Here is a 21,016-nt window from a genome sequence, read left to right as displayed (position 1 = left end):
ACAATGCTAACTTCTGAGTGTTTTAAAGGTCTAGAAAGTTCCTTGAGGGACAGATGTGTGTACACACAGGAGAGAGTTTGAGAAGTCAGCTCACAAAGACAGCAAGGGCTAGATGCAACTGTGAAGTTCTTGAGAACTTTATGGTTGGGTGGTCATAGATGACACTAAGGTGACTGACAGAACTCAGTGACAGCCTGTGGCTGTCATTATTACACAGTGAACAAATGTATTCTGTATGGAAAAGGATTCTCCCAGAAGGGATACGGTTGTTGACTGAGGGTCCTAGTCCTGGCCGTGGGTAATTTTCCTACGAGTTGTTGGCCAACAAAGCCCAAGAGACTTCCAAATGACAAAAGATATATCACTGCTTATACCAGACCTTATTTCTGAAGACATTACTCGCTCTGGTTGCAAGACTTGGAGAAATCAAGCTGGGACTGAATTCTCCCTTGAGATTAGCTTTTGTAGTGCCAGATGTGTTATTGAGGTGGCTGGGAAACAATGGCCCAAAGCCCTAATCAGCTGGGTGTTTATAGGCATGGAAAGCTGTCTGAGAGACACATGAATGTGCCCAGATGAGCAATGTTGGGAAGTCACCTCAGTCAGTCAAAGGATGCAAGGGCCAAGAGCTACAGAGGTGCCAGGCAAGATGTGCCAGATAGTGCAAGAGTGCTTTCAGGTGTTATGGGTACATCAGCTTTGGAGTTAACCCCCATTCTACAGAGGGGCATTTCACATCTGGTACTGTGAGCTTTGACAAAACACTGTGGCTGAGGAATCAGTCCTCCGCTATTTGTTCTAAGAATATGATGTACTGCCTCAAGTGTTTTGCAAACACTTGTGTTTATGCTCATGGGTTGTTTCCAGTGTCAGCTTCTAGTCGAGTGTCTTTCCATTTCTCATCTTTCCCCTTGGTTGTATTTTGTGATGGAAGGACTTTCTTTGAGCCACAATCAAATGGGAGGCGCTGGGCAGGAGGGTTGGGTACCCCACTGGAGTTAGAGAATAGCTGGACGTCTGTGTCACCCCCTCCAAGGTTCAAGAACTCCTGTGGAGAAGTGAGGTGGAAAACTGTGAAATTAAGGTCACTAAGTTCCACCTCAAACAACGGATGGGGCTCTTCCTTGAGACACCTCTGCACTCTGGAGTGTCCTGAGCCCAGCAATATCTAGTTAAAGGATGGACAGTCACTAAAACAATAACTTCTGCCGAGTCAAAGAGGCAGTATAATAAACTGAGAAAAACAAACAAGTTTTTCAGTGTGCCTTTAGGAAGACGGTGCTTCTCCCCCTCCAGCCCAGGGCCTTGATCTGGATTTCTGAAAAGTACCTACACACCACTGATTTTGCACCATCAGTGACAAAGGCAAAAGACATGTTAGCATTACAAAATGTTGACCTTGTGGGGTTCCTTACAGGTCTGGGCTAGTGGGGTTCCATGGGCTACCAAGGCAGAGTCTCGCTGGTCCTTACTGATGGCTTTCCTTGAAAAAGCAAGGGTCTGGAGCTCACACCAGGTGAGACTCCCTGAGCCCTTGGCTGACGTGTCTCCCGGGCATCACACTTTACTATGGGAAACAAAGGTGAACTAAGGAGCCAGAGCATGCTCGTGGGGTGTGGTGGTTGGAAAGAAAATGGCTCTCAGAAGGGCGTGGCACTATCAGGAACTGTGGCCTTGTTGGAGGAAGTGTGTCACTATGGAAATGGGCATTGAGGTCTCATATATGCTCAAGCCACACCCAGTGAGACAGTTCACTTCCTGTTGCCTGTGAGTCAAGATGTAGAACTCTTAGCTCCTTCTCCAGCACCATGTCTGCCTGCATGCTGCCATGACCTGCCGTTATGATAATAATGAACTGAACCTCTGCAACCGTAAGCCACCCCAATTAAATGTTTTCCTTTGTAGGAGTTGCCATGGTCATGGTCTCTCTTCACAGCAATAGGAACCCTAACTAAAACACAAGGCAAGAGCTTTCCTTGCTGGGCCATCTCCCTACTACTCACCCATACGTGTGTGTGTGTGTGTGTGTGTGTGTGTGTGTGTGTGTGTGTGTGTGCATTGTGCAAATTTCCCATATACACATAAAATAGTGAATATTTATACTTTTAGTAAGGAAGAAGGGTAAATTGTTTTCAATTTTAAAATAGTCATGCAAGATCAACAGTTGTCTGGGAAACATCACAGGCAGAAGGTCCCTCTGCATAGGGCCAGGGCATGAGCACAATGGAGACCAGTATGGAGAAGGCACACATGATTTTACATGCACAGAGTCTTCCCATTCGTACCAAAGGGTCCACAAGTCAAAGGAAGTCATCAGGATACAAAGTATCAGTTGTAATACACAAGCTGCTTTTCTTTAGCAGTGTGAAGAGGAGGGAAAGAGGTATACTTTCTCAATTACATAAACAGTATGTCTTTCTTCCTTGGGAGAACGTGACTCTGGACAGAGTTTTGCTCTGTGGCACACACGACAACCTATTTCTAGAAAAATCCACCAAAGGAGGTCGTGGTGAAACGATGCTATAGAAACACACTTCATTAAAGAGGAAAATCCTAAGTGCGTTACGAATTAGAAGCGAGAGGGACCAGAAGGTTGGCCATCCCGTTCATACCATCATTTTAGGGGTGAGAAACCTGAGTCAAGAGAAACCAGATGCTTGATCAAGGACGATACCTAGCTAGTGGAGAACCGGAACCTCCAGCCGAAGTTCTTGAAGTTCTTTGATGAGGTCACAGGACGCGGGTGAGGGTTTAAAGAACCTAATGGGTTCTAAACAGTTGCGGTAGAATTTCTTCTGGGCTCAATCTGCTGCCGTGACCTTCAACTGTAGGCAATGAAAACCATAAAGTGTTCTTAAAGTTTAGATGACTTTTAAAGACATACTGCCTTCAAGCCATCCTGAAATGAAAGCGTTTGACTCAAAGATCTCGTAATGGTAAAGTTGACCTTGTGACTCAAGAGGGACCTCTGTATAATCGTCTCCTGGGATTGCTTCATACATTCCTGCTTCCTGTGAGTTGATGGCTCAGTTATCTTCTATAAAATGTCTTCAGTTTGAGCTTCCCATGATTTCCAAGGGCAGTGATGGCAGGAAGTAAAAATTACTCCTAGTTAGCAGTTTTGGTTTCGTCTTAACCAGGGAAAAGATAACTTTCCTTTCCAGCCATCTCCTTCAAATATTTCAGAACAATCCTTTCATAAATGTGTACATCAAGCCATGTACCAAGGCCTTGGCTTTGTATGTTTCTGGGATCTCTATGGCAGTCTTTGGCCTATGAGGCTACTAAAAACGTGTCATATATTTTGATCAGGAGCTGTTTGGGGCAACTCCCTGTCGAAAGCATGATTCACTTTCATTACTAATTGGCTTTCTATAAATGAGTTATGAGAGTGAATTATGCCTGGCCCTGTGCTAGGGACTCGGGGAATAGAGAACACAACAGACCAGGTACTAGCCCCTCCACATATTCTCTCAGGGAAGGGGACCTGCTACCAGGATTCCCATGAAGCCGGAGCCGCAATGCTCTTCTTTCTAGTCAGTGTTGGTTGACCTGTGTCTCTGTGCCAATGCTGTAGAGATTTATTTTATTTCAACTGAGACAAAGTGTATATGTTGCTCATCTCAGAATCTTCTAGAAAACAGCCAGGGGCTTACAAATTATCAGTGCATATCAGTTAAGTTGAAATCACATAGATACACACACCCAACTAAGCAATTTGTAGGAACCAAATCTTTCTATTATGTTACTCTTTAAAAACTTGAAATTGCAATGAAGAAACCAAAGGCATTAATACATAGGTGCACAGTGTAAAAAATGATTAATCAAAACACATCCGGTTTGAGAGAGAATGGCTGAGAAGAGCAAAGGACTCAGGAAGTATGTATAACACCAAAGCCGAGCATCAGTGAATCCCATCCCCACTACTGCTGGAGAGGGTGTGCCACGGAGATGTGGTCCTACCGCTCAGCTTGGCTCCAAGGACAGGGCCAACGCCACTTGTCTGAACGTTATGAGGACACACCAGGAATAGCTCGAAGCCAAGTCTGGATTTCTGCATTTGCAGATCCTGCTGAAGGCTTTCGTTTCTTGGGGATTTTTGTTTAAAGCCTTTAGGGACATCGTCATGACAACGACCATTCAATGCTCCCTCTGCATCTCTCCAGCCCACCTCCACTCACAGACCCTAGTGAACTGAGGCTAACTGTGGCGGTCTAACACCCTCATAAGAACTCACCGTAGACCAGCGCAAGGGTTAGACATTCTCTTTCTGGCCTCTGGTTCTGAACATACCTATAGGCTGTCCGCAGCATGGCTGACACTCTGTTTGAGACAGGGTCTCAAGTAGCATTGATCACACTAAGTGTCCAAGGATGACCTTGAGCTTCTGACCTTCCTGCTTTACTGGGGACCAAACCCAGGGCTGCATGCATGCTAGGCAAGCACTCTTCCAACCAAGATACATCCCCAGTCCCTCCAATGGCCTTTTTTTTTCTTTTCTTTTCTTTTTGAGACAGGGTTTCTCTGTGTAGTTTTAGTGCCTGTCCTGGATCTCTCTCTGTAGCCCAGGCTGGCCTCGAATCCAGAGATTCACCTGCCTCCGCCTCCCAAGTGCTGGGATTAAGGGCGCACATCACCACCACCCGGCGCACTGGCCTTTTTTTAAAAAACAAACGAACAACAACAAAACTTAATTCTTTATTGATTCTTTGGGAATTTCACATCATGGACCCCAATCCCACTCACCTCCCAGCCCCTCTATATCTACCCCTCATCCCTGCAGTGTGCCCCCCAAATTACTTAAAAACAAAACAAAAAGCCCACCTTGCTGCTCCATCTCTCCAACACCTCTCCATTCACCACAGTGGCGGCGGCGGCGGCAGGAGCTGCAGTGTGTCACGCAGTATATATACCCTTTTGTCCAATCAGCCCCACCCACAAAATGTTCAATGCAATGAGTCGTTGACCTGGTCCAAGGCCTCTGGCACACCATCATCACTGGGCCCTCACGGAAACTCCTCTGGGATATCCTGTTGTTCTCCTGAGTCATGGAGATCCTGCGGTTATTATCCATATGACCAGTCTCTTCTTGCGCTCCAGCAGGTCATAGATGGGGCAGATGTTAGGGTGAGCCAACCCAAGGCCCAGGATGTGGATCTGGGTGGTAGCTGAGCTGGTCAGTCCAGGCCACTGGAACCGCCAGCTCTCCCAGGCCCATGTCATCGGGGCCAGCTCCTCCACACCTTTCATTGGCCTTTCTAATTTTTATTTTTTCCTATCACTCCAACTAGAACCGTCTTTCTGGAGGTGAATGTGCACACATGACCTGACTAACAGGAGTCCCACCTGTGTATCCCTTAAACAAACCTCGTGAACCAATGGCTGTGGTTGGACAGTGTTTTGGGAAACCTTATCCACCTCTACATGTGTGCAGTTCGTATGTGCATGTCAGTAATGGTCATTCTGCAGATTTATCTCCCTCAGTGAACACCGTTTACCTTCAAGGCAGACCAGTGGCTCACACACACAGCAACTATTAGTTCTAAGCAGCCACCCGGAGTCACACAGGGCAGGCCAGACGGTCCTGGCCAAACAAGGCAGGACCAAGCTGTCCACCAAGGCTGGGCCGAGCCGTCCACCAAGGCAGAACCTAGCTGTCCACCAAGGCAGGACCAAACTCCCCACCAAGGCAGGACCTAACTCCCCACCAAGGCTGGGCCGAGCCGTCCACCTGGAAGTCCATTCTTTCAAAGAAGAGGAAATCAGAGAAGTCCGGAAGCCCCCGTCCTCTAGAACACTAAAACTCGAATTTCCCGCTCACTTCTTAACTTCCAAAGTCTAGAGAAGCCTGAAGACTTCTCCCTCCTACTCCCTGAAGGCTCCCTCCTACTGTGTATTTCTCACCCAGAGCACCAATTAGGAGCAAGAAAAGATGTTGAGCTCAACTGTGAATGATTCTACAAGGGAGAGTTGTTATTTCCGTTCCAAAGATAATGTTACCTGTTTATCAAATACTTTCCCACAGATGTTTATGGGAGAATGGCGAGGACCGGTCAACCCAAGTGTAACCGGGAAGCTAAGGCAATTTCTCGTGAAAACTCCCCATTTCCCTTTGCTCACCCCTTCATCTACTTACAGGGCATTGCGGAATCCAATCCAAGGCCTTGTACATACAAGGCAAGCAGCTTTAAAAAGTGTGTGTGTGTGTGTGTGTGTGTGTGTGTGTGTGTGTGTGTGTGTAAACTTAAATTTCCAGCTAGGTTAAAATTACTCCAGGCACTCACAGCCAGCACCTCAGGCTCTCACAGCACCAGGGATGTGTCTCCACCACAGACACCATCTTTCATTCACTCACTCATGCTCCTGTTCTTAAATTACTACTGTCTCCCACATCCAGAGTGTAAGCTTCAGGGCAGTAGGGCTAAGTTCTGGCTGTTGGCCACACAGTAGATGTTTAATATACATGTGTGGAATAAGGGACTGAGCAATTAAAACCCAAATCTCAAGATCAGTGCCTTACTGTTCCATTGTGTGGGGACACCGTGACCATGGCAACTCCTACAAAGAAAGCATTTAACTGGGGCTGGCTTCCAGCTTCAGAGGTTCAGCTCATCATCACCATGGCAGGAAGCATGGCGGCTGGCAGGTATGGGGCTGAGAGCCTTATGTCCCAATCCCCCAGCAGCAGACAGAGAAGGGGAATCTGGACTTGGCTGGGCTTTTGGCACCCCAATACCCACCTCCAGCAAAGTACTTCCTCTCATACCTAATCCCACAAGGCCACACCTCCTAATCCTTCTCAAACATTCCCACTCTCTGGTGACTAAGCATTCAAATATATGAGCCTGTGGTGGCCATTCTCATTCAAACCACAGCAGCCAGTACAAGCACAAGGCCATGGATTTATTAATTTGAATCCTTTGTCAGCAAAGGTAGAAGGAAAAAATTAAAAACCATCAGATAATTTTGGGTAAGACTCAACAAATTCCATTTTTTTTTTTTTTTAGATTTTATTTATTCACATAGTATGAGTGTTTTGCCTGCATGTATGTGTATACACTTATCTACATGCCTGGTTCTTAAGAGGGTCATGAGAGGGTGTTAAATCCTCTGGAACTGGAGTTATGAACAGTTGTGAATTGTCATGTGGGTGCTGGGAACTGATCTTGGGTCCTCGGTAAGAACAAGTGCTTTTAACTCCTTAGCTATCTCTCCACCCCCTATGAGTGGTGGCTTCAATGAGAATGGTCCCTGTGCTTCTGAACACTTAGTCTTCAATTGGTGAACTGTTTAGGTAGGATTAGGACATGTGGCCTTGCTGGAGGAGGTGTGTCACTGAGGGTAGGCTTTGAGGTTTCAACAGCCCAAGCCAGGCATAGCCCTGTCTGCCTGTCTGTCTGTCTGTCCCTCTCTCCCCTCTCCCTCCCTTCCTCCTGTCTACAGATCAGGATGGAAGCTCTCAGCTCTGGCTCTAGCACCACACCTGCCTGTCTCCAGCCATGAAACTATAAGCAAGCCCCCAATTAGATGCTTTTCTCTAAAAGTTGCCTTGGTCATAGTTTTTCATCACAGCATTAGAACAGTAACTGAGACACATGCCTTTTTCTTTATTGTTTCATTTCTTTCGTGTGTGTGTGTGTGTGTGTGTGTGTGTGTGTGTGTGTGTGTGTGCACGTGAGAGTTGCTGGGGATTGAACCTAAGGTCTCATACACACACTAGCCTGGTGTTTCGCCCCTGAGCTAAGTCCCCACCCCAGCCCTTCTTTAATTTCCAAATGCTTTAGACCGTTTGTATGTTGCCCAGACTGGCCTTGAACTCACTCTGTAGCTCAGGTAAGGTGTAGCCTTATAACCACCCTGCCTCAGCCTACCAAGTCTCTGGGATTTCAGGCCTCCCTCATCATGCCTGGCATACTGCGACCTTCACAGAAAAACTGCATAGTATTTGGAAAGGGGTTGTTTGCCAGGTGCTATTATTAGTAAAAATCTTGAGTTGGAACTATAAAGAGCTTGAGACTTTCCTTAGAAAAAATATTTCAGAACTGTCTAGAGCCTTGCCAGATATATTTTTAAAAGTTGTTGAAAGGTCTAGAAAACAAGATTCATAAGCCTAGTGAAGTGTCAGCTTTCTTGGTGGCATCTACAGGTGGCTTCTGGGCTGAAACTCATCACCTGGATGAAAAGTGTGTTGGGAAGGAACAAAGCTAGCTTAAGGCTTGTTACACGGGATTAGCGTGTAAGGTCTGTCTGTAACACCAGCACTTCCAAGGCAGAGGAGAGTGTGGGAGTTCAAGGATATCCTAGGCTAAACCAATAATTCCAAATCAGCCTGGGCTACGTGAGACCCTGTCTCAAAACAGCAACAAAGAGGTGTTAAATTGAAAGTCTTAACATGTTAATCCTAGGGGAGGTGTGGTGGTGTACACCTTTAATTCCAGTATTTAGGCGACAGAGACAGGCAGATCTCTGAGCTAAAAGCCAGCCCTGTCTATCTAGTGGGTTCAAGGCTAGCCAGGACTACAGTGAGACTCTGTCTGACCAATAAACAAATAAATAGCATGGAAAATCTGAGAAAGTCAGTTAAGACCTAAAATTTCATAGGAAAAAAAAAAGTAGATTAAACCAAGAAAACAAATAAGATTACTTTTAAAAGTCAAAATCTTAGCCGGGTGGTGGTGGCGCACACCTTTAATCCCAGCACTCGGGAGGCAGAGCCAGGCGGATCTCTGTGAGTTCGAGGCCAGCCTGGACTACCAAGTGAGTCCCAGGAAAGGCGCAAAGCTACACAGAGAAACCCTGTCTCGAAAAAACCAAAAAAAAAAAAAAAAAAAAAAAAAAAAAAAAAAAAAGTCAAAATCTTCAAAGATGAGAGACCTTTGGAGCACTGAAGAGGAGCTGGGGAATTTAGTAGATCTTCTGGGTAGTGGAAAACAGGCCCAGAGCCAAGAGAAAGGGCAGTTGATGGAACCGGGGATGTTTGTTTTTATTTGTCTGTTCCCTCTGTTTAGATGACCCACCCTCCAGTTAACCCAGATCACGCCCCCTAGGCCTGAAAATGCCCACACAGACATGAAAGTTACTTCAAAATAAACACCACCACCCGTGTATGGAGAAGTGGGAATTTATGGAAAGATGGGTTGGTTCATTTGTATCCAAGGCACTGGATACATGCAAGGTCACCCTTGGGATTCCTGTGGGTAAAGAGTGGGACTGGGGTTGGGAAGGAGAAAGCCAGGGCCCCACTGGCTTCATCTCTCTGACCTGGAGCTGCAGGAGCTCAGATTATTACGGAGAACCTTGGCATGAGAAGGTTCTCAAGGGCAGTGATGAACAACCTCTCTGGCCCCAGCACTGACTCCGACAGTAGAACGGGCAGCTTTATGAAGGTGCTCGACTAGCCTCATCAGCAACATCCTGAGCTGTGGAGAAGGCAGTAAGTGAGGAAGACCATCTCTGTCCTCTGAACCTTGCACTAGGATGCAAAGATGTACTGAATTACCCACACCTAATGACTGTCGTGAGAGACATGCTGGGCTGGACACACTCAGGATGCTTCATACATGCAGAGGTGCCTGAATGCCGGGGTGGAGACGCCTTCTTCAGTGGTTCACATGGGTCTCCATAAGCCAGTATGAATTTTTGTTTATGTTTCTGTTGAATAAGATAAATGTGACACTGTCCATCCCAGAGGGATAGACAAGGGCAGGGCAGAGGAGTAGGACAACAAATGACAGTCTTTAGACCAAACTGACAAAAAGTCACTAAGACTCAGTCACTCAAGCTCCCAGCAGAAGCCGAGCAGCTTCTTCTTCCAGCTGCCAGTTAAATGAGGCAGACTGTCCTCCAGATGTGCCAGTGACACTGTCCTATGCCAGGCCATCCTCCCCCGACACCTCAGTTGCCCGTGCTAGGTACTGAGTTCATAAAAGTCTCGTCCCAATCAGCAATGTTTTGGCTGATTGTTTTGGCATCTTAGGAATCAGCCAGCACCTTTCCTATAGTAGATGTTGACGATGGGTGCCACAGTCTGCTTCTCTCTCCTGCTTCTATACAAATGGCCAACTTGTCCTGCTCTCCTCACTCAGTCTGTCCACATCTATCTAGGAACCCAGTTCCCAACTGCACACAGGCATCTATTGTCTATTCTCTGGCCAGAGGATGATTCCTTAGATCTGCTTAGAAACATTTTTTTTTTCTTTTTGGTTTGTATTTCAAGACAGGGTTTCATTGTGTTGTGTATCCCTGGTTGTCCTGGATCTTAACTCTGTAGACCAGACTGGCCTCGAACTCCCGAGTTCAGAGATTAAAGGTGTGTGCCACCACTGCTCAGCTAGACACACTTTTAACTGACATATACTCATGGGCTTTAGGTCCTCAGATCTTTGGGTTTTGTTGGTGCTTGGGCTTGAGTCCACGACCTTGGGCATGTCAGACAAGTGCCTCACCACTGTGCTACACTGTCAGTCTAGCATAAACCATTTTATGGCCTGGCAAACCTCTTGGTTTTCTTCCTCTAGTTATGGAGACATGTAAACTGCTGTAAATAGTTATCCTGACATGCTATAGAAGAACAAATTCTTCCTGTTGGACTTCTTGGTCCTGTTACATAATTTCTCCAGCTCTCCCATCCTCCCTATCATTCCCAGTCTCCAGAGACTGTGACTTAACTCCCTTCTTCCATGAGATCAGCCTTCTAAGGTGCACATGTATGAGTACATGCAGCATTTTCCTTTCTCTGCCTGGCTCATTTCTCTTTATTAGGGTGTTCTGCAAGTTTATCCATGTTGCTGTTTCCCCTTTTTCTCCTTTCTTTCCTCATTGCCCCTTCTCAGCATTTTAAAACTACTAACGGCCTATCATTGAAAAGCAAAGATAACAAGAAGTTAGGGTGGGTTATGAGCAGCACGCATCCATGCAAGGCGGCCTGAGAGCATGACCCTTTCCTTTGGTTCTCTGCTCTTTACACTAATTCAACTAGAAGGGTTTATCTGAGCCAGACGAGCGGGGGGAGATGTGTGGCAACCAGTCTTTCACTCCTGCCAGAGAGGATGAGATCCAAAGCCGTGTAAGCCAGGCGTGGTGCAGGAACCTCCAAGCCTAGCACTGGAGAGGTGGATGGAGGGGGATTGGGAGTTCAAATCCAGGTTCAGCTCCGAAGTGAGTTAGCACAGCTTAGGTTATATGAGATTGTCTCAAAACCAAAACCAAACAATCAAAAAACAAACAAACAACCCAACTATGTGATTGCCTGGGAAGAAGTAGAAACAAACATGCGTCTAGCTTACACAACTGGGACTTAGAATTGGAATAGATTCAGATAGAGCTTTAAGAGTTTCTTACCATATAAACTCTGCTTAGGTGATTCTGGTTTTGAGGCAGCATCTCGGGTAGCTAAGACTGGCCTCTGACTAGCTATACGATCAAGGATGACCTTGAACTTCTGATCTTCCTGTGCCCACCTCTCGAGTACCAATACTTCAGGTACGTGCGGCTGCATCTAGTTTTCTGCAGGGCTGGCTGAACTACACCCCAGCCCTTGCCTAAGCTCCTGCAACTTGCTATCCAGATCCTGAGAACTAGATAGACTTGGAGATCTGGAGGAGAGATGCCCCAATAAGCTTCTGCATGTTCAATACCTTTCTCTGCCATTACTTAAACTGGCATTTTTCTGGTGAGAAGGTCCATAGCTCTTTTCTAGCCAGCAATGAGATGTATAATCCCCTCAAACACTTAGCCACTGTACCAACAGTGACCCACCTGATGACTGCAGAAAACATCGGCATAAGGAAAGTAGCTGCAAGAATTCCACTAGGAAAAAAAACCCTGAGAGAGAATAAGTGAGTCAGTATGAGGTACACCAGCCTACAGGCACCAACTTCAAAGAGAAGATGAAATTATTTGGGTTGCCCTGGTAACACCAAGATAAAATGTGGAAATGAAAATTCAGGCTCTAACATTAACAAAACCTTCCTCAGCAGGAAGGTCTCTCACATCACGGAATGAGCTTTACCATAGCAACATGCAAAAAATCCACATAAACTGATCAGAGAATACCCAAGGGGTGGAAGCCTGGCAATGAGGATCACACTGATCCACTGCCAATTCAGTACCTCATAAGGGCTTGTTGGGATCAAGAGAGACTGCCTTTGAAATCTTAACCAGTTTTAAACACTAAGTGCTATGTATTACTTTTACCAACTCCTGTTTCTCCATATCTCCACTCATTCTAAAGAACTGTTTTGTCTCCCCTTCCCACCAGGAAAAAAAAATAAGAAAAACATAAAGGCTAGAACTGTTGTGGTGGTTTAAATAAGAAATGTCCTGCACGGTCTCAGCCATTTGAACACTTGGCCTCCTGTTAGTGGCACTGTGTGGGAAGGCTTGGGGGGTGTGGCCTTGCTGGAGGGAGTGTGCCAGCCACTAGGGCTGGACTTTGAGAGCGTAAGGCCCCATCCTGCTTGCCGCTGGCCCCCCTTGCTGCCACACCGCCCACCATCCGCTCTGGAACCACACGCCCACATACACTCTTTTCTCCCATCACAGCAACAGAAAAGTTGCTAATACCATTCAAGGGTATACTTGCTGTGTCTCAGTTCTACTAAGGCAGTGGGTAGACCTCTATTCTTAGAAAAGAAAAGTAAGGTTCCAAGATCAGCAGCTTCCAGTCACCCCTTCTCCTGGGAACCACCAGTGTGCTCCAATCTGATTAGTGCAGATGTGCCTGCAAGTGCAGTCCATAGCATTTGTCACTGTGTCTGGCCTGTTTCTCTTAATGTGACATTTGCAGGGTTTATCAGGCCATCACATACTGAAGAATTTACTTCTTTTTGAAAGCTGAGAAGTGTTCCATTGCAGCTATATAGCATATTTAAAACACACACACACACACACACACACACACACACACACATTAGAGGGAACTCACAAGGCCCCACCTTTCTCTGAGGATCTATAGGCTGTTGGCTGTTTCTGCAGGAGAGAGAGAGACATTTTCTTCGACGATGTGGCCACTGGTAAGTTGTCCCTGCTCCTGTAAATTCCTCTTATCTGAGCCCCATAAGCAGCTTCAATTAAACTAATTGGTTTACACACACACACACACACACACACACACACACACACACACACACACATACACACACACACACACACACAAGATTACTCATGTGTTGCTAGGTTATTTCCATCTTGTGGCTATTGTAAGAAAGGTTAGTATTAATAGAGGTTAGCACACTAAGAAAAAAATGCTTTACAAACAAAAAAACCTTTGAATCAAATTCCTCCTTTTTCGTTAAGTGAGACGGCAGATCTGACAACTGATAATGCTGCTGCGCCTGCCAACGGCCAGGCGCGAAACACAGGGTCTGCCGAACATTTTCTTTTTACTCTGCGTTGAGTCTGTCAGCCAGGCGTGGGCTTTGCTCTATAGAAGACGAAACCTACACCCAAGTTAAATGTCTCCCCAGGGTCACAAAGTCTGTGAAAGGCAGAGCAAAAACTCCACCTCCAAGACTCCAGTGTCCAAGCTCATCACACTTCACAAGCAGAATTATTTCACTGGGGAAGCTAGCTGTCTCGGGATTGTATTTATGACAATCATGTTTGTGAGCTGAACATGTTGCCCCGGGCTCTGGACACAGAGAGAAACTCCGTCTAAGAAAAGAGCTTTGTAAGCCGGGCGTTGGTGGCGCACACCTTTAATCCCAGCACTCGGGAGGCAGAGCCAGGCGGATCTCTGTGAGTTCGAGGCCAGCCTGGGCTACCAAGTGAGCTCCAGGAAAGGCGCAAAGCTACACAGAGAAACCCTGTCTTGAAAAAAACCAAAAAAAAAAAAAAAAAAAAAAAAAAGAGCTTTGTGGAGGCCCTAAGGACTCAGCTTCTGTCCATGGAGCCACTAGTACAGAAACTACCGGTCACTCATTTGTAGAAAAATGGAGTTTACAGAGCTGCAGGATCCCGTCTATTAACACATTAATTACACTCTTGGTTTATACCCGCTTCTGTTTGAAACTAAACCCTTGGGTGGAGAATGCAGTTCCCACACACTGTTCTGTTCCAGTCTCCTAATTCAGGGGGATCTGGATGTGATTTCCAGGAACTCGGTGTGGCAAAACAGCAAGAACCTTCTGTACCGAGAATTGAATACTGGGAAACTTACACCAAATTAAAACAGGAGGACACTGACCACTTACTTCCCTTTCATTGTTCTAGTTCAAATTAATTGGGTTTGGCTACTTATTAACCAACTCTCGCCCCAAGGAAATGACCAGCATCTCCCTTCCCTCAATAAAGCCAAGTGTTCAGCTTTATTGCAGTCATGTTCACAAAAAAGGGTTGATTTGCTATTACTAGTTTGAAGGTCCATTTTTTTTAATTTTAGTTTTTCTTTCATTTTACATATCAGCCACAGTCCCCCCTCCCTCCCCTCTTCCTGCTCCTCCCTTCACCCCCCCCCCATCCACTCCTCAGAGCGGGTAAGGCCTCCCATGGGGAGTCAACAAGTCTGGCATATCAAGTTGAGGCAGGACCAAGCCCCTCCCCACTACATCAAGACTGAGCAAGGTATCCCATCATAGGGAATGGCCTCCAAAAAGCCAGTTCATGCACCAGGGATAAATCCTGGTCCCACTCACTGCCAGGGGTCCCACAAACAGCTCAAGCCACACAACTGTCACCCATATTCAGAGGGTGGCCTAGTTCAGTTCAGTCCCATGCAGGTTCCCCAGCTGTGAGTCCAGAGTTCATGAGCTCCCACGAGCTCGGGTCAGCTGTGTCTGTGGGTTTCCCCATCATGATCCCGACCCACCCTTGCTCATATAATCCCCCTCCCCTCTCTTCAGCTGAACTCCAGGAGCGTGGCCCAGTGCTCAGCTGTGGGTCTCTGCATCTCTTCCATCAGTCACTGGATGAAGGTTCTATGATAACAATTGAAGGTCCAATTTTAAAACAAAATGTGATGACTATTTCTGGCTCCTCAGCTCTTCCCAAAATATTCCCAAAGGCAGGAAACACTTTAGGTATATTTTATGTATCATATTCCATGAGCATTGACAGTATCATCCTGAGGCATGGCCTTCATCCTGCCAATGAGTGCTGGTGGAAATACCCAGAGTGGACCTCTCTGAAGATACAGCTCTTTAGGTGACTTCACGTCACTCAGAGTTCCAAGCTCACACACCCTCGTCTTTGGCTTTCATTATTCATTAAATATTTCCCTGCAGACACCTCTAATCAACTCAGATTTCTATCTGACCTCATTTTTTAAATGTCTAGGTACTCTAAGTTTCCCGCTTAAATTTTTTCCAATATAGAGAACTCTAGTTCAAGGGTTTGCCATCATGTTTGGAGAAGTCAAGACAAGTCCAAGATTTTTACTCATTTTTGTAAAATGGAAAGGGATAGAGAAGCCTTAGACTATAGGAAGAGCATGTTTGGACATTAGGAGCATACAGGGACTTGGTTACAGAAATGCATGTTTGATGTCCAAGTGCAGGGGTTCCATAAATAGATGGATATGCCAGATTAGAGTCAGAAAGTCTCAGCCAGGGGAACAAACTTGGGAGAGATTGGGACATATGAAGTGTCACCAGGGAACAGGATAAAACCACTTAGGGCACATACAGACAGGAAGGCTGTCTAAGGACTTCCTGAAACAAAGAACATTTTGCTCCAGATACAGACACGAATATTTTCTCTAGCTTCCTTCTAGTCTTTGCATGAATGCCACTTTTGGAGATGTTTTCTTGGATTACCCTGTTGAAAATATGAATATTTGGGGTGGGGGATGGCTCAGTAGGTACATGAGGACCTAAGTTTCACTCCTTAGTGACCATGTGAAAGCCAGGCATTGTTGTACAGTTTGTAACCCCAGCACTGGGGAGCCGTAACCCCACAGATGGACTCTCTTGGGCTCATGGGCCAGCCAGTGAGCTCCATGTTCAGTGAGAGACCCTTTCTCAAAGAGAAAAGAAGAATCGAGAAAGACACCTTTGGTGGTATATTGTGTACCCTTACAAAATTTAGCTGAAGATCAGAGGACAGAACAGGCTGCTAGATCAAACACAGAGGCCAGACATTGGTGGCACACACCCTTAATCCCACCACTTGGGAGGCAGAAATCCATCTGGATCTCTGTGAGTTCAAAGCCACCCTGGACTACATGAGATTGATTCAGTCTAGGAAAGAAACAGAGCCAGGTAGTGGTGGCACACACCTTTAACCCCAGTACCTGGGAAGTCACACACCTTTAATCCCAGCACTAATATGGCTGGGCAGAGAAAGGTATATAAGGCCTAGGGAGACAGAAGCTAAGGCTTTTTGTGAGAGTCTTTTGGCTGGGGACGCAGAAACAGTCAGGCCCTCTTTTGAGTGAAGCATTTTGGCTCAGGCCATTTCGGCTCTGACCTTTGGGATGAAGACTCAGAAGCAAACAGTCAGAGGATTTGTGGAGTTGGTGAGGTGAGACGTGCCTGTGGCTTGTTCCTTTGTCTCTCTGATCTTTCAGCTTTTACCCCAATATCTGGCTCCGGGTTTCCATCGTAAGACCTTTTAGGATTTCAAGCAACAGACACCTGGCATCAACTGGTGGTTTTCACATGCACACACATGCATACTTCTACATACACATGTACACACCATAAGAACACATACATATGTGTGCACATGCATGCACGCACACACAAATATTAGGCTCTTGCACGGCAGCACATGGTCCCAACGCTCCACTTTCGTTGTCCTGCTCTCTTCACAGCATTATCTTCGCCACCTGTGCTGTGAATTTGCGTGTTTTCACTTGCGTTGGTCTGTCCCCTCCATGGCAAGGTAAACTCCTTAAGTATCAGGGGCCTCGCCTTCATCCAGTCCTCCCCTCTAATGCCCAGAACAGCCTCTGGCACACACACGCACTCAGTAGATAACTACTGAATGAATGAGTGAAAAAGAGTGTATGCACGATTGGAAGTTCTCTCAGCTGTCAGAAATGCACAGCAGAAGAGCGGCAGAGAAGGCGCCGTCATTGGCAGCACCTTGCTCCTCTCGCAGAGGGGTCCAGTTTGGTTCCCAGTACCCACACAGAGTCTCACAGCCACCTGTATGTGACTCCAGGTCCAGAGGATCGGATGGCCTCATTTGACTAAATAGGGGCCTGTATGTCACCCAGGGAGCCTGTTTACAGTACCGTGAAAGTCACACTCTATAGACAACAGGAACTTCTTCCTGGTCTCTGGCAGCAACTCATCATCAAGGGAGGCTGTTCTCTCCTCCCTCTTGTTAATTCCACCCCACTTTAAAAGGGATGTTAAATGAACATTTATTAATTGTACCAAATGAGTTTCACTGTGACATTTTCATATAAGCACAGAACATAATTATATCCTATTCATGCCTCATTGTCCTCTATTAGCTCCCCTGGGTATTGTCCACTAAGCGGGTGCTCTCTCTACCTCTCATTTCCAAGAAACTGACTATATCAGAGACACTTTGTTTCCTTTCTCACTGGTTTCTAATCTTTTCATTCTCCAGCCTCTCATGCTGTGGGATGGTCTGTATGTCAAATACTCTGATTGGTCAATAAATAAAACACTGATTGGCCAGTGGCCTGTATAGGCGGAAATAACAGAGAGAAGAAAAGAAAGAATAGGAAGGCAGAAGGAGTCACTGCCAGCCGCCGCCAGGACAAGCAGCATGTGAAGACGCCGGTAAGCCACGAGCCACGTGGCAAGGTATAGATTTATGGAAATGGATTAATTTAAGATGTAAGAACAGTTAGCAAGAAGCCTGCCACGGCCATACAGTTTGTAAGCAATATAAGTCTCTGTGTTTACTTGGTTGGGTCTGAGCGGCTGTGGGACTGGCGGGTGACAAAGATTTGTCCTGACTGTGGGCAAGGCAGGAAAACTCCAGCTACACTCTATCACAGAAGGTAAAGTTAGACCCTGTTTCACTCAGCAAGTCTGTTCTCCTGTCTGCAGACGGCCCATATGCATATTTATATTAATATTTGTCATCACACTTAATACAAGAAGTAACGGCACACAGGTTCAGTTTTCAAATCAACTGCTTCATTTTAGGGAGAAAAATGAGGATTTCCTCAGTGTGGCCTATGGAGGAGACTAATATTAAAATAGAGATGGCACTTGGAAGAATCTTCCTTAGACTAAGAACATGGATGCATATTTTTAAGTCATGGTGAATCTTCCACCCTTACCACTTCTAAATAAAAGGCCACAGAGATTGAAATGCTGAGGCAGGCAGAGAGACTACTGAAAACCTTCACGAGTGAAGAATCTGCTCGTCCTTTCCAGATTACATTCAAAAAACAAAACGTATTTTAAAACAGGCTTCCCTCCAGGTTTCCAAGCAAACACACCCAAATAGATTAGTTAATACATCACAGCCTTAGCGTATCCTCAGATGCTACACTTCACCTTGCTTATGATGTCACACAAACGATTCTGATTCAGTGAGAATGTCAACAGGAAGAGGGCTGGCGGAAACATAAAACCTCAGAGCAAATGAACCCCGAGACTCAAACAAGTCCCTTACCAGAAATGCTGGTTAAACCAAACAACAGAGCGGCCAAGGCCATCAAGGAAAACCTCTGTTCTCAGGCTCGATGCTCTCCTCATGTAAGACATCTATTATAGTCCTGTCTGGATGCGGCCAAGGGGGCTTTTTGGAAGCATGGTATATTTCAATTAAAAAAAAAAATCTAGCTGAGGGAATGTAAAGGCACCCATGCACTGCATTCCTGAGAGGCTCTGGGATGTATGTGCTCCTTGGCACCAGTGATATGCCTTATTGCCGCTCACAGAATGTTTTTGTTTGGACTTATAAAACAGTCTCCAGGGTGTATCTCAGCTGGTAGAGAGCTTGCCTAGCACACAAGAAGCTCTGGGCTCCATCCCAGCACTTCCTAACTTGGGTGTGGTTCGCCCAAGCCTATAATCCCAGCACTGGAAAGGTGGAGGTAGGAAGGCCATAAATTCACTGTCATCCTTAGCTACACAGCATGTTCAAGGCCAGCAGGGGATACATAAGACTCAAAAAACAAAACAAAACAAAAACAAAAACCAAAAAAAACTCACAAAAACAAAAAACCAAAACCAAAACGAAAAAACCACCAGCACCAAAAAACCAAAAACCTAATAATGACTTACAATATTACAACATAGGTCATTAAGCATTGTTCCATTTGGGTCTAATTTTCTTCTCTGATATTAAAAAGCAACCCATCAGCAAATTTTGAAGAAGCAAACTATGATAAAAATAAGTACCTTCCAAACCACAATGGTCCTTGATTACTGAAGACACATCTTAAGAGACATGACATGCTTAGGGTACCAACTACTGCATAATAGCACTGAACCCAGAACTCAAAGGCAATTTGTGCAAATTCTACTCTCTGTGAACGAAATGCAGTTGCTTTCTACATGAAGACTGGTAAAAACACAACAAAACCCCCTTCATTTAGAACAAACTGTCAACAGTGAAACTAATAAAAAATACTCCTGCTATTACCTTATATGTATGTATTACTTCACTGAACATCTGTGGTCCCTGGATTCTAAGTTTAGTCATAAGCAGTCACATTAACCCAAAAAATAAAAATAAACTAAGTCATCTCTACTCCATTTTGCATAATATGTTCTGTTTTGTATAATGGTTGCAATGTAAGCCTTATATCTAGGAAGATCTAGGCTTGCAACAGGGCTCTACTGGGTAATTTTCAACATCTTTAAATTATGCACAATTAGAAAAAAAGTGTTGGCAATAAATGTAACATCATTATTTACTTAAGAAAAGCTAAGCCTCTATCTTAGAATCTTCTGGTACACTGACTGTGTGTGACCCTTTACCTGCTGCTCATGAAAAGTGCCTAAGAACCCTCAAACTGTGGTGTCTTCTTTAAAACATTCACATTGAGTAATTTCTCCCTTGTCTCAGGATGAGTCAAGTGTCTTCAAATCATCCACCTCTAATCCACATGCACCAGTCAAAACCCCAGGAACATCAGTCTGCCCCACCCCAGAGGCTCCAAATGAGCAGTCTGGGTTCTCTGGTCTCTGTGTCTTTTGGCGCTTACTCAGCACTGGATACCTCTGGAGCATTACCCAAAGCTTCCAAGGAGCTTCCATAGCCCAACCCAACAATAATATCAACTAAAGAGTCCCTTAGGAATGAGGTTCCATGAGTAGAGAACACGTTACCACTGTTTCCCTAAAAGGACATGATGTTAAACTGCCTCCTAAATATTTCCATTTATACCTGTAGACTTATGTCACTTGTGTGCTCCTTTTTACAGAGGGTGATGGTGAAGGCAGAATATCTGGTCAAAGTGCTGTGACTTAGTGACTGACGAATGTTCCTAATGGGACATCTGCATCGCTGCCCCTCAAGGCCCAAGGAACATGACAAATGATGAGACAGAGGGATTTAAAAGGTGGAAGATGAGCCAGTGTCATGAAATGCTGCCATCTGGATATGATATTGCCATTGCAAACACACACACACACACACACACACACACACACACACACACACACACACAGCAGCTATGGACACCTGCACTAGACTATGCCCTTTAACTTGTCATCATGGATGGGGGAGGTCTCCGTGCTCCATCCTTTTCCAAGGAGCTAATGACTGGTATTGGTTGCTGAAGGCGGGAATATCATTTTCTCTAATGGTGAGGCCAATAGGGGAAGAGGTAGAGAAGGGTTTCACAGGTAAAGGAAGGGGGACACCAGCAGATAGTGGCATGAGCATAATCATAACACACTGCACACATGTCTGAAAATGTCAGGCAGACAATGGTCAACTCCTGCTCTGTATTTTATGGGTGGTTAGACCTGCTGGTGTGAACTCAAACACATCTCAAGACATAGCTGCACCTTTGGGGTCTATGAGGTGTCATCAGATCAGCCTGAAGGGTTCAGCTATGGTTTCCAGGGTTGATAGGTCCCCTGAAGACAGATTTCCTGGAAGCTAAATCTGTGCTCCCCAGGAGTGGCCGAAG

General features: G+C 45.6%; 1 protein-coding gene across 2 annotated transcripts in view; it reads right to left on the bottom strand.

Annotated features, from left to right (window-relative positions):
- Nucleotides 1-21,016, bottom strand: part of Lrrc8c (leucine rich repeat containing 8 VRAC subunit C) — an 80,862-nt gene that overhangs the window by 37,489 nt on the left and 22,357 nt on the right. The gene's annotated exons all lie outside the window — the stretch shown is intronic.

Source organism: Peromyscus leucopus, chromosome 10, assembly GCF_004664715.2.
Source record: "Peromyscus leucopus breed LL Stock chromosome 10, UCI_PerLeu_2.1, whole genome shotgun sequence".
Lineage (NCBI taxonomy): Eukaryota > Metazoa > Chordata > Mammalia > Rodentia > Cricetidae > Peromyscus > Peromyscus leucopus.
This window is presented reverse-complemented; position numbering and strand designations above follow the sequence as displayed.